Source organism: Gavia stellata, chromosome Z (genome assembly GCF_030936135.1).
Source record: "Gavia stellata isolate bGavSte3 chromosome Z, bGavSte3.hap2, whole genome shotgun sequence".
In the NCBI taxonomy this organism is placed as follows: Eukaryota; Metazoa; Chordata; class Aves; order Gaviiformes; family Gaviidae; genus Gavia; species Gavia stellata.
The window spans coordinates 44,012,326-44,026,464 of NC_082637.1; positions in this window are offsets into that span (position 1 = coordinate 44,012,326).

Below are 14,139 nucleotides of genomic sequence, written 5' to 3' on the forward strand. Positions count from 1 at the left end.
TAACTTCTTGCCTCTTTTTAAATTTCAGTCTTTATAGAGAACAGTAGGACTCAATGGTGGTGCATTTAATGGCACTGTACAAACAAGCAAACACCACCTCTCTTGCTGGCAGTGTCCAAAACTCTATCCATTTAAAGAAGGACTGTAGCCTTCATTGGGCAGAACTGGCAGTGCTGTTCCAGTAGTAGGACAAGTCTTCTTCTCTGGTAATGTCACTGGCAAAGCCGGCAAAACGTTCCTGTTAAGAGAAGGGGTCTGTATTACACACCAATAATTTGGGAGTACATCCTGAAAATTCAAAGGGAAGAGCCCCACAGTTCATTTAACAGTGAGCTGCTAGAATGCTATAGCCTTAAATCAATGGAAACTGTTTTGCAACAGCTAAGATTTTTTTCCTCTGCAGCAGTAAACATCATAGTCTGTACAAGGTGACAAGTGGTTCTCCTGAGACTAGGACGACAGTAATCAATAGAGGTGCAGTCTGGGCCACTGTTCTGTCTGTTGATGCAGAAACATTGTGCACAGATATGATGCTGAGAATAAATCAAAGAAAGAAAGAGAAGCTGCTCCAAGGCAGGTAGAGGAATACCTCACAGGCGATACCTTATTGACCAGAACATCTGATTCAGTTTTTTTTTCCATTTGACCTCTCTTTGATTGTATGGTCATTTGCTATCCTAATTGCTATCCTGCAAGTTCAGTTCGTCATAAAAGGGAGATGTAGCAACACTGGCAGGATAAATATTTGACCTAATATTCCGCTTTCATCTGTCTCTCCCTCTTGCAAAGGTCAGTGTAGCCTTTATACATTTTGTAAAACCGTTAAATATATGTTACAAATGACCAGAACCCAGAAGAAAGTCTCAAGCACCACCCCATGTTCAGGTTGTGATTTCAGTATTTTTGAGGATTAATGTCCAGGATCATTTCTCTGAAAAGTCTTTAAGTACCTTGAACCTGTCCTTTAACTGAGGCTAATATACCCTTAACTTACATGTAAATCCCTAAAGAATCTAAGACAGAAAGCTGCACTATTGTTTACACACTTTCACATATTAAAGCTTTGCATTTCATAACATATATTTTATTGGTAGATGATGTTCTGATTCTAGGCAATATAAAGTACTAGAGGAAGGCAAGTATTTTCAGTAGTGTGCCTGTTTGTCTCCTGTACAGAAATGGAGTGCAACTTTAAAATCAGCACCACAGCAAGAAGGCAAAATGCATTAAGATATCAGGGAGTACTCCTAAGGCTCTCAAGTGGGCCCTCCAAAGAGAGAAATCAGTAAACTTTGGAGTGGATTGGGAAGAATGATGAAGAAAAACAATAATGATTCTTATGAAAGATTTGTATGTTGACATATGTACTGTAGTTACATATTCTAATGAACATTACAACAGAAGGAACATCCTGTCCCCAATTTAATTGTAACCAATCATCTGCAACAAAACAAACTCCTTTGTTTAAAACAATAAGAATGGCCAAACTCTCAATGAATTGACTAGTAATTTCTATTAGTCTTCAATATAGCCAATGTAAAGAATAACCAGGGTAATTTAATACATCATAACCAGTACGATTCAGTATATGAAATTAATTTGGCAACCATTAAATTCATTGGCAAAATTCTTGCTTGCTTTGTTGGGCCTCTGCTCATAAAAGACTAGAAGCTGTATCTGGACAAAAAGCAAATGATTCAAATGGTCCAAATGTTCCTCAAGAATGAGTACAGTAACACTAACTATTTGCATAGCCTATTTAACCTGCAGACTGGAAAGAGAACAAGACTACAAGATTTCTTCAGTAAGTAGTGCTTAGGTACATTTTCCTTCAGCCTAAGTAAAGCAAGCAACTTCCCCCACTACAGATTTTTCTGTACTGACACAACATATTTTTATACAGCTCAGTTTAGCAATGCATAATACCTCATTAACATTTAAGAGCATGAAATATGTCTCTGAGAAGGTTTTTAGGTTTGGAGTTTTTTTAATGTAAAATAAGAAGGAAGGGTTTTTAACTTTATTTTCCTCTGGAAAAACAAAACAGAAAATGTTTTCCCTTCACATTTTTCCATCTGATGTCAGGAGATTACATTAGTGTTTTCCTTATTTTCACTCATGAATGAAGTTTAAATACCAGAAATGACAAGTTTTGGAGATGGTAAGGAATAATAATTCATTTATATCTATAAATATCCAAGATATGTTTAGTTAGGAGGAAACAGATGACCTAACAGTAGACTAAATCTTGCCAAGTTTACTTACATTGACCAAACCCTGCCAATTAAATTTCAGCCAGCTGGTCGCTTCTAATCCTCTTTTTTTCAGTCTATTTGAATGATTTTTAGGTTTTTGGAGTGTTTTTTTCTCATGCCACTTTCATCCATCTCTAGCAACACCAAACAAAACAACATTTTGTGTGAGAATGAATCACAGATGAGATGTCATGGGGCTTACTAGACTGGGGATGAGGCCAAAAGCACTTAGGAAAATGTGAAACTTTATCACACATCCATAACTCCAAGCTAGCAACCCATGAGAAACGTAATTTAAGGTAGGAGCTAACTCACTGCCCTAGATGTTAACTAGGTTGCTGAATATTAGCCCAAACCCCCTTGTTTATTCCCACGTTAGGGCATTGGTTTTCTACTTGTAGTACCAGAGAGGAGGAAGGTCAAAGAAGGGGATGATAAAAGATTAGTGCTGCCAATCCTCCCCCTCTACTCTGCCCTGGTGAGGCCGCATCTGGAGTACTGTGTCCGTTTCTGGGCTCCCCGGTTCAAGGAGGACAGGGAACTGCTGGAGAGGTTACAGCAAAGGGCTACAAAGATAATTAGGGGACTGGAACATCTTTCTTATGAGGAAAGGCTGAGGAACTTGGGTCTTTTTAGTCTGGAGAAGAGAAGACTGAGGGGGGATCTTATCAAGGCTTCTAAATACTTAAGGGGTGGGTGCCAGGAGGATGGGGCCAGTCTTTTTTCAGTGGTGCCCAGTGACAGGACAAGAAGTAATGGGCACAAACTTGGTCATAGGAAGTTCCATCTAAACATGAGGAGGAACTTCGTTACTTTGAGGGTGGTAGAGCACTGGAACAAGCTGCCCAGAGAGGTTGTGGAATCTCCTTCTCTGGAGATATTGAAAACTCACCTGGACGCATTCCTGTGCAACCTGCTCTAGGTGAACCTGCTCTGGTGGGGGGGTTGGACTAGATGATCTCCAGAGATCCCTTCCAACCCCTATCATTCTGTGATTCTGTGATTCCGGTGCAGGTCATTAGTACAGTCCGTCATCTGCACTGTTCAGTAGTTTCTTCCCAAATGCTATTCCTGGTTTCTCATGCAGCCTGGAAGAGATGAACTGTCTTACCCAAACAGGTAAGCTGTTCTACTTTGCCATGGGTTTTCTGCTTTGACTTACTTTTGAAGGCAAAATCCTTGTTACTAAGACCAGAACTGTGGCCCGGTTCCAGATCTGTACACAGTTCAGGGCAGCCCAAGAACTGAACAGAATACATAAGTGAAGAGCTCCTGCTTTTTTTTCATAGCTGGGGATAGAGGAAGAACAAACAGAGAGACAAAACACATGCAGAAAAAAAATATTTGCACATCTAGTTTCTGTAATTACAGGGGAAGGTGATTTGTCACAGTTTGCTTGCATCAATGAGCTGACACAGGAAAGATGCATGTGTGGTCCTTTTGGAGGAAGAAATCCACTTTCCCACACAGCTCTGCAAAAGGCATAAAGTAACGTGATTCCAGACTTATTACTTCTGACAGTTTTGGCATTTTACATGCATGTAATTAAACATACAAAGAAGAGTTGAATGAAAAAGTCTATCCCAACAAACAAAGCTCTGATATTTTACAGGCTAAAAATGGGACAATTGTGAAGGTGAGTACTTGTTAAAAATAAGAATCTGGCACTATAATCAATTAATCTGATACATTAAGCAATAGCAATCACAGTTATTTTTAATTTTGGCAAAGCACAAGGCTCTAATTTGGTGTTGTCACAGTAACCTCCCATTGTTCTGGACAAAAAAGAAGGCAGTGGAAGGATTAAACTTTCCAAAACACCATTCGTTTAAAGGATTAAAAATACAAAGTTGGGATACGAAGATAGTAAACAAAAGGATCAGTTATCTCAGTTTTGTTAGTTGCAGAAAAATGTTATCCTCTGTCTTAAACTTTGAAGTATTAGAATTGGAAAGCATTGAACAGAGCGAAATCATTAAGAATCATTCTGGATTTCTTGCTTTAATTCCAACAGTGTATACAATCACAGGAATAATATTTTATTCGGAGACTTTTATGTGAGTTAAAAAAATAAAACTAATGTAGAACATACATACGGCTGGATCCCTGCAGACCTGGCGTAATCTCCACATGAGGCATTAATCTCCTCCACATCACAATTGCTTCATAAATGGACAAGTGTTACAGAGAACAGTATTACCTGGTGCTTTGTAAGTGCTCAGTAGAAGAGAAAGAAACCATGGCATATAAGGGTAAGCAGACTCTTCATTATTTCCACAGGAATACCAGGACTGAGGGATAGTTAACTGCTGAAATCATCCAATAACTTGATTTTCAGGATTCATTAGAGACCCTAAGAGATTCAAGAGAACATTTGAAGGTTGTCTCCTTGACACCAGTATTACTCTTCAGTGCAATGATCTTTACATAAGTGATGCAAAAACTGGGTTGTGCACAGCTTAGTTAATTTGCCTGAGGCCTGAGGCGAAGTTCATGGCAAAACTAAAATTCAGCTCTGTTGAGCGCAGGCCCTATGTCCTAAGCTGTAAATCGTCATTCTTTGCAACACTGAAACTATCAGCTCTTAGGTACTCAGAAACAAAGAAGAAATAATTCCTTAACCTTCTATTTGTTAAGCTAAATAGATTGAACTCCTGTCTTGTACCATAAGGAGCATCTTACAGTTCTAATTATTTGTCTCTGGAATCTCTCCAAATGTTCAGCATCTTCCTCCAATGTAGATACTTTCAATGGACACCGTATTTCATTACTGGCATTCCAGTAGTGATTACAAGGGCACATCCAGAATCACTATAGGCTCTATTTTACTTGATATATCCTGATTTAGACACCTCAGATTCTCATGAGCTACTTGTGGCTACATTGCCACACCAAGAATATCCAGCCAGACTCCAAACTTCTTTAAATAATCGCAGCTGCCTAGGATAAAACCTCATTTAAACCTGTATTTGTAAGCAGCATTTTAAGGCTTAACTTTCCAGCCTGTATGAATTAACTGTTACATGGATGCATTCTAATTAAGAAAGTAAAAGCAGCATCAACAATGCAGGGAAAGCAATCAAAGCAATGTTGGAAAGCTAACCAAATAGGAAAAGATGAAAATAGTGTTTCCACTTGGGAAACATATAAGCTCAATGAAAAGACGGAATCGAGTGCTTCCTATGCTTAAATATTCCCTAACTGTTCTTAAAAAACAAGACAAACCAAAACCCAAATATTAACATGGGAAAAGCTACAGAATTCAAGCCATCAGAAGTTTTTTCTTTACAGATGCCTTTCTCTTGGGATCTCAGAGCAGGCACCATCTCTTGCAGAAAGCAGCCTCCTGGAATCTTGCTGGTTGATCTCTATTATTTTATTAATTTAAAATAAAAATTACTGAATATTCTGCATTTCTAGTTCATTCATAGAAAACAAACAAACATAAAAATCATTCCATGTTTATATTCTTTCAAGGGTCTATTACTAATAGTTACTGAATTCTGCATTACACTGGGAACACCTAGGGAAATAATGTAATATCCACCTAAATCTCCAAAGTGCTCATTATCATCAGTGCCTTGACAATAGATACAAAATTAATAATAATGACGATAGACATTTAAAATAATGTATTATCGTTATCTCTGATATAATTGCTGTTCAAAGAGTATTTCACAGACCATTGTAGAATTATAACTGTCACATTTACCATGATTAATTTCAGTTTATTTGATTTGGTGAAAATAAATTGAGGCAGATTTCCATATGCCTTGAACATAAAGGGCAGAGTCATTAGTGGAATCCATTTTGGATAGAGGAAAAATAAAAATTCAGTCTGGGATTTACTGAAAAAACTCTAGCTAATGAATTATGCCAAGAGACTCATGGAAACCTCTAATTATACTGCTATAGACTTCATCAGCTAATACTTTTCACCTACGACAGTCATCCTCTCCATATGCTAATCCCATAAGGGATATTTTAACACCATGGGTAAAAACAATGTTTCCACAGCTGTTCTGCATTCTCTGCCTTCTGCACTGATGTTGGTACATAGCTGGGAAAGAAAGAGTTTTCTCACTACCCAGGAAACTGTGTTCATAAGATTTGCTTGTTTTCTAGTGGTCTAATCCAGAGCACACAGAATCACACAGAATCACAGAATCATTAAGGTTGGAAAAGACCTGTAAGATCATCAAGTCCAACCATCAACCCAACACCACCATGCCCACTAAACCAAGACCCTCAATGCCATGTCCACATGTTCCTTGAACACCACCAGTGATGGTGACTCCACCACCTCCCTGGGCAGCCTGTTCCAATGCTTCACCATTCTCTCAGTAAAGAAGTTTTTCCTAATATCCAGCCTGAACCTCCCCTGACACAACTTGATGCCAATTCCTCTTGTCCTGTCGCTAGTCACTTGGGAGAAGACAAGCCAAGAGAGTCTTAATCACTTCCCCTTACAGTATCTGTACTATTCCTATTAATAAACACTATGCTTATAGTCAAACTGGGGAGGAGAACTGTCACCAGTCTCTTATTCACTACCCCTATGGTCCTCTTACTTTCATATGGTTAGGAAAGCATGGACATACAATTTGTGGATCCTTGTCTCTGCTGGTATTCATTTGAGTATGAGAACCAGTGAAGTTAAGTAATCCAAGGACAGGTCTAATAATTTCTGCTGATCATTGTAAGTGCTGTATTCTTCTTGGTCATTTAATGGGCAGATTTCAGGGCAGAACATAAGCCCTATATAATTAAAATACAGTCAAAGTTAGCTTCTGTATATGTACTAGCGAATTTAATACTTTTCTACAAGTGGATTAGGTGTTCATACTTTTCTTAGGGAACCCTAGAGCAGACATATAATTTATGTCAAATTCTGTAAGACAGTTGTAAAAAGGGGACATTCAGACAAAATTTATTTTCCATTGCAGCAGGTATTATCTTCTGTAGAGCCTGAGGCAGTAAATAACAAAGAAACCCATGTGAAATCTGGACCCGCTGATCCCGTCTGTAAAACTGTCTCCAGAACTACAGCAGGTAGGGTAGGATTTCACCCCTGCATCTGGTTTTATGACCTGCCACTGTGGACTATTTCACCGCACTGCTTTCTAAAAAGGGACTTGCAAAAATGTCACTTGTTCTCAGGTGGGTCTGCCTACTTTGAAAGCAACAGTCTGTAGTCCTTTGACTCGTATGTTGAACTTAGGGGCTGGAGATTTTACAGCCATTTACTCAGGTATACATAGGCATGCGTGTTTGGTTTTGCTGTTAAATTGTTTATGAAGACAAGCATTTCTAAGCACCTTAGAGGCACTGCACCTGTACTTGCTGCACCTAAATGAGGTTTTCACTCTTTAGAAGAAAGAGCAATATTGTTCTAGCATGCACAGAACATATGCTAATCAGCTGTACTCTTCAGGCACAAATGAGATAATGTGCTCATTGTTTAGACACTGGAATTGTTCATTACAAAATGACACAGTGTTTGCCAATTTTGTCTTCATTATAAATGTAAATATTAACTGGCGATATGCAAAAGAATACAAAAAGTCAACAGCAATTAATTGGCTTCTGCTGTAATTAGCAACTGTAAGGCAAACACTTAGGAGCCATTGTAATTGTCTGCATTAGGAATACACCTCCTGTACAGATCTAATTAGCAATTTAAATAGTTCAGAAATTATATGCCTCTTGCCTTTACGCTCCCTGAAGTACTGTTCATTAATGGGGAAAAAAATTGCTAGTAAATGTCATTTGCATTGTCTCGTGTTAAGAGCTCTACATCAAAGCCTCTGCATTATTGCCTTGTACTGAATAATACAGAACTGAGGCTTGTGGACCAATACAGTTGTAATTAGGCTATGATTCCTTTGTAAACAGCACACACAATAACTAACAGAAGCTTATTTTGCTCTGAGGTACCTACTCTACAATTTAAGCTGTAAATAAGGAAAGCAGAGCTGCACAAGACCTGCAGCTACCGAATAAAAAACAATCCAAACTGCGTCTAGGATTCATGCAGTTCTATTAATTGATGCTTCAGCAAAATATTTGCTTTGGGAATGGGAAGTCTTAGAGTAATCATGTAAGGGCTGGGTAGCACTTCCTGTGAAACAGTATGTTATGTCCAAGAATGATACAAAGACACAAGGACAAGCAAGAAGTTACCAGATAATCATGGTGAACACCAGAAGATTTGGGTTTGTTTAGCAAAAAACAGGTCTAGAGGGTATTTCATTTCAATTTAGAAACACATCACAAGGAAAACAGGAGGAAATTAATGTATAAATAAATAAAATATTAGAGATAGTTGACACTAAAGCAAGTGCATAACAGTGGACTATCTATACATTTGGATGGAAAACTGATACAACACTCCTGAACATCAAGAAGATTAAATTCCAAAATAACTTTTAAATAAGATCAAAGTCCCTATCTTCTCTATGGCAGAGCTCGATCTGTTTATGAACATTTAAAACAGGGGACCTCCATGACCCAGGGGATACCTGGTAGTTTTACATTCACAAAAAACCCCATGGGCTCAGTACTGATATACCTTAGGTAAATGCTGAAAAAAAGAGCTTGTTCAGAGTCACAGGAACAGTGAATTTCAGCTTGTGATTAACCTCAGGCAAATGCATATGACCGAATAGCTATCATGCCTGCATGCTAATGCGGCTACCATTAAAAAATAGCTAAGCTGCACTACCTGCAACACAGATGCTGTGTTAAACAAAATGAGAAATGGTATCACTCACACCAGTGAATGGTGCTAAGACTCTAACAGTGCCTACAAGGAATATAATGATCCTCAGATATCACACTCCATTTTTTGTTCTCTCCAGAGCCTGATTCTGGCAAACTCAGCTCTAAAGTCTGCTTCTCTGTTCCTGTGAGAACATCTCAAAGCAAAAAATGTCACAGCACAGCACCAACACTTCACTTTCTGGCTAGTACTGCAGGCACAAATGAGTGGTTAGAAGAGAGAAGAGGGTTGTTAGATTCTTTTCTCGTAACTCAAACACCCATATTAGATATAAACTTTAAAAGATCATTGATTGGAACATTTTCTTCCACAAGCTGTAACAGTCTAGGTGAAGACTTGTTAAATATCTGATTATCAGTAAATGTTTCAGACTGTATATTCTAAAGCACTTAATAGTTTTTTCATTTTTTCCTACTACTTGTTCTTCAGAAGTACTTATTTAGTCCTGAAAAATATATCTTTGCACCTCCTTTTATTGATCAGTCTATTGATGCTCATATTCTGAGCATTTAAAAAAATCTTTTTGAAGAAAAAGTTGGAATTACTCACAGGCAGTAGACCCAGGACATCTGGAATTTTATATTACATTTTCTTTATTTTCTTGCAATTTTCCATTCATTTCTTGTGCACTCAGGTAAGGTCTCTGCACAATTTTTGGCCTATGGGGGAGAGTGAGAGGAAGAAAAAAGGAGTGAGACATAGCACTTTTCATTTACATTTTGGCATATAGGATATTCAGCATAAAACTGTAATTCTTCTGTAACAGTAGAAATCTCAGCCAGTTTCTTATCATCTAGGGAAACCATGTACTCAATGTTAACATAGAAGAGAGAAATTTTATAAACGCTATTCTAAAAAAACCCATTCTTTCTTCAAGGCTGACTCTTACTCTCACTCACACTTAGTTGCCTGAAATTATCATTACAGTAAATGAAATTACAATAAGTATGTGTTTGTTTCTCACTAATTCAACTACTGCAATGTTTCTCTAATTGAAGGTTCCTCTTTTGATGTGCAGTGTGGTAAAACACATTGCTCATCAGGCATCAACTGACTTGTTTTCAATAGTTTTGCAAAATATGGACATGGGAATTTACTGTAGTATATTACATAAAAGTGTGTATGGAACTGCAAAAATTTTGGAAATGCACGGGAGATAAATGATGTTGATTCGGAACAAACCACCTTCATTTTATTTGTTTCAGCTTTTTTGCTTTTCTTCTTCCTTCCTGAGATTACCTGCCATCAGGACCTAGTAGACAGAATAAGCCTTTAGATTCTGAAAATGCGTATGAACAAAGGTAATCACTTCCAGTTCAGTACTACCACTGAAAATATTTGGCTATTAACACACTCGCAGAGTCAAACTTACAAAGCAAACTGCTTACTTTTAAAAGAAGATGCTGGTCCAAAAAAACTCCTATCAAAAATTACTAATGGAATGAACCTCCCCCTCTCTGATTTCCCTAAACTTTTGACCCACCTCCTTCTCAAAACCAGGCAGTATAGTTTCACAAAGACTTTTGATGATGCTAACAAGCAATTCTGCCCTCCCAGTCCTTTCCTTCTTACTTGATGCGGCCATCATGCCGCCACAAACACTGAGGGTCAAAACAATCAACTGGACGAAAGAATTAATTCAGACTAGAAATAGTCTTCATTTTTGGTGGGATAACTTTAAAAAATTTTAAACTTTTAAAAATTCAGGTTTTACCCAGACTGTTTCCCTGACCTAGACAGCCATACTTGAAGCCTTCAGACATACCTACACCTCAGAAGGTGGGGGAAAGGGAAAGGCAAGGGATAAATGAGATGAAGACTACCTTCAGTCACAAAGAGGTATGTTTAGCCTCCCACTCTGTGGGTAAGATTTTCAGATCAAAAGGTGTGAGAAAGGACTATCTGTTTCATACTTCCAGCATGGAAAATTTAAGAGAGAAAGGTGCAGAGGAGTATGATAGGCCTGGAGGTAGGACATCCCCTGGGAAGCCACAGGATTTGTGCTTAATTTGAGGGGCACCAAGAACGAACACAACTCCTCACAGAGAGTTTCACAGTGGTCACACTCTTCCAGAATTCTCATTTTCTTAACTTCCTCTTCCAGAAAGTTGCAGATACCATCAAAATCCTCACTGCAGTCAGGGCATCCCTTCTTTCCAGAAAGCCTGCTACAGCCTCATGGAAGACTAGCAGGTTGTTTCAACATGATTTCTTTTTGACAAATCCATGCTGACTGTTATTCATGAACTTGTAATGCAAGATTATGATGTACAGACTGTTAATTTTCTCATCATTCATAAAAAGCAGAGTTATAATTCTCTGGCTCATTTTCCCTCCATGACTTTTAAGCATAAATGCCTTTTATTTGGTTTCAATGAACTTTATCCACCTTCCAAAAGTTCTTAATAACCATTGCCACTGGCTCTGATGCTACCTCAGCCAGTACACTATGTACAATGGAGTGAATTTAATCAACAGTGACCAACTTGAAAACGCCTGACTCTTTAAGGAACACTTTACAGCTTGGGAGTAGGTTTGATTGGGGTGGTTTGGATTTTGTGAGGTTTTGGGGTTGGGGTTTTATTTGTTACATTTTTTCTTTCTCCTTAAAAAGAATATTACACTTTGTCATTACACAATGTTGTGTACTGACCATACAATGATGATATGAAAATCATGAAATTAAGGAAGAATATGTTTCCATTAAGTTTCCATTTATTTGTATTCTGAGCTCTCAATATAAAGGGTCAAAAGAGGATAGAATAAAAAAGAATAGTTTCTTGTTTCTCAACATGCATTAGAAATTTTTAATAAAATCAAGTCATGTCCATAGAGAACAAAAGGTAAAAAACCTCCCCCTTAGTCAACAATTAGTGTGAACATTTTTCGACACAGCCTAATTTTAATCCTTCACCATGTACCCGGTAATTTTTTTAGTCTTCCCCACAATGTCATGAAGAACAGAAACTTTCTTTCAAAAAGATAAGGAAAAAATTTTTTTTTTTCTTGCAGGTTGCTGCACTCAGGAATAAAAGCTTTAAGAATATGTCGAATGTCGCAAGAGGCTTGATATGAGAATTTGCAAAACCACAGGTACCCATTTATGTTTCTAACTGCTAAAAACAAGTCTGGGTTGGTGCTATGCTTTACCAGCAGAGCTCGAACATCCAGTCATCTCATAAAGACAATTGTTATATATTTATTATGTACCTGGTCATTACAAACTTGAAAGAAAGTGAAATCAAAGCACTACTCCATTTAGGAGAATGAGCATATGCTTTGAAATTTGAAGACCTGCCAAGTGGTATCAAAAGGAAGATTTTGACAGACTTGACCATAAAGTAGAGCTTGGATGTTCTTTAAAGCAATGTAGCAAACAACCTGCATTACCACTTCTTTCCCTTTTTCCTGACCTAGTGGCTATTTACAAGACTCATCTGCAACAGCTCAGTTGTTGAGAAGCAATTTTGCCTTGTGTATTTACCTAGAATGCCAATGAAAGGCACAATAACTTCATGTGTATAGTGTTACCTGGCCCTTACTATGTCAAACTGAGCACACATCTCTGAAATGATGCTATTCACTTATCTTGGCATCCCAAGCAGATAACTAACTATACAAAGGACATAAAAACAAATGGCAGGAACAAGTTCAATACAAAATGAGGATGTCGCATCATCTTTTACGATATCAAGAATAATTTTAAGTGAAAAATCGCTGTTAATAAAATAGTGAATGCTACTAGATTAAAGAGGGTAAGCTCATAATATGCTGGACCACTGTAGCTCCAAACTTTAAGATTTGTAATTCTGACCAAGAAAAAAAGGAGTATTAGTGAGGATGAGGATTTTTGATGTCTCATTTAACTTGTAATTTCACAAGTAGTTCATTTATAAGAAGCATTAAACATATTGCTCCTCCAGGGCTTAAATACAAAATCTTTAACTCTAGATATATGACAAATTAAGAGAAAATGTAATAAATAACTTGGGGAACTCCACTTAAAATATATTAATTTTGCTGATTTTTGGAAAGTCCTTTACTTCCAGATGTCTCTGTGCTTATAGCACCCAACATTTGCTATGTCTTTGTGTCTCAAAAACATTAAGTCTTGGTATTTTTCTATTTGTACAAAGACATCTGAAGAGAGCTAGCTGGTACCGATTTCCTTTAACTTCTATTTGGAAGCTGTGGTATGAAGGAGACAAATATTTTCACAAGCAAAATAAAATGATCAAGCAATAACTACTGCATCTCAAGAATCATGAAAACCTAAAGAATCAGGAGGAACTCACAAGAGAAGAAATGAAGAACCAGACATGAGAAGAAGAGTGTCTTTGCTTGTGTCAGCAGTCAAGGACTCAGGTTGCCAGCAAAAGAGAGAATGAGAGACAAGTTTACATGACACTGAAAAAAAAAAAAGGCCTGATTTAGAAGGGTAGGCAGCCATAACTCCTAAAGAACAGGAAGGTGTGTCAGGGAATGGTGTTCTTCTACTTTGTCTGGAACATACATTTTTATTGTCTAAATTGAAAGTCATTACTTTTGGAAGACTGTAAGGTATGTATCTCTGCTTTTCCTGTATGTCAACAGGTGACTTGCAAGGTGTGGCTTTCAAAATCAGATTGTAGACATGGATTAACAAAGATATTGCAGAAGACTGTATGCACAGGGAGTTAGATACCTGCACTACTCTTATCATCTCAGAAGATTGTACCAAGCAGTAGCTTGGCATGGATGGAGGTAATATACAAATTCTGTGTGACTACAGAAGGATTAAGAACTAAGTACTCCAAAAAGGGACATAAAAAATCTAATCTTGCCATGTCCCTTAAATGAATTTTCTTTACTCTCTCAGAGCACAGTTGCTGTAAATACTGAGGTTACAAATGTGCTTACATCCTGCCAAAAATGAATTTAAAAGTTATTTGTGTTTATGGAAGTACAGTTATACTCACAGGGAATAATTGTGTCACAAGACTTACCTAGTTAGACACAAGACAGACAATCATCATAGTCCCTTAAGTCCCTTACTGGAAAGAGCAAAGTTTTTAAAAAATCTATTAATAAATCTCTCTAATGTATCTTAAAAGTAATTATCAG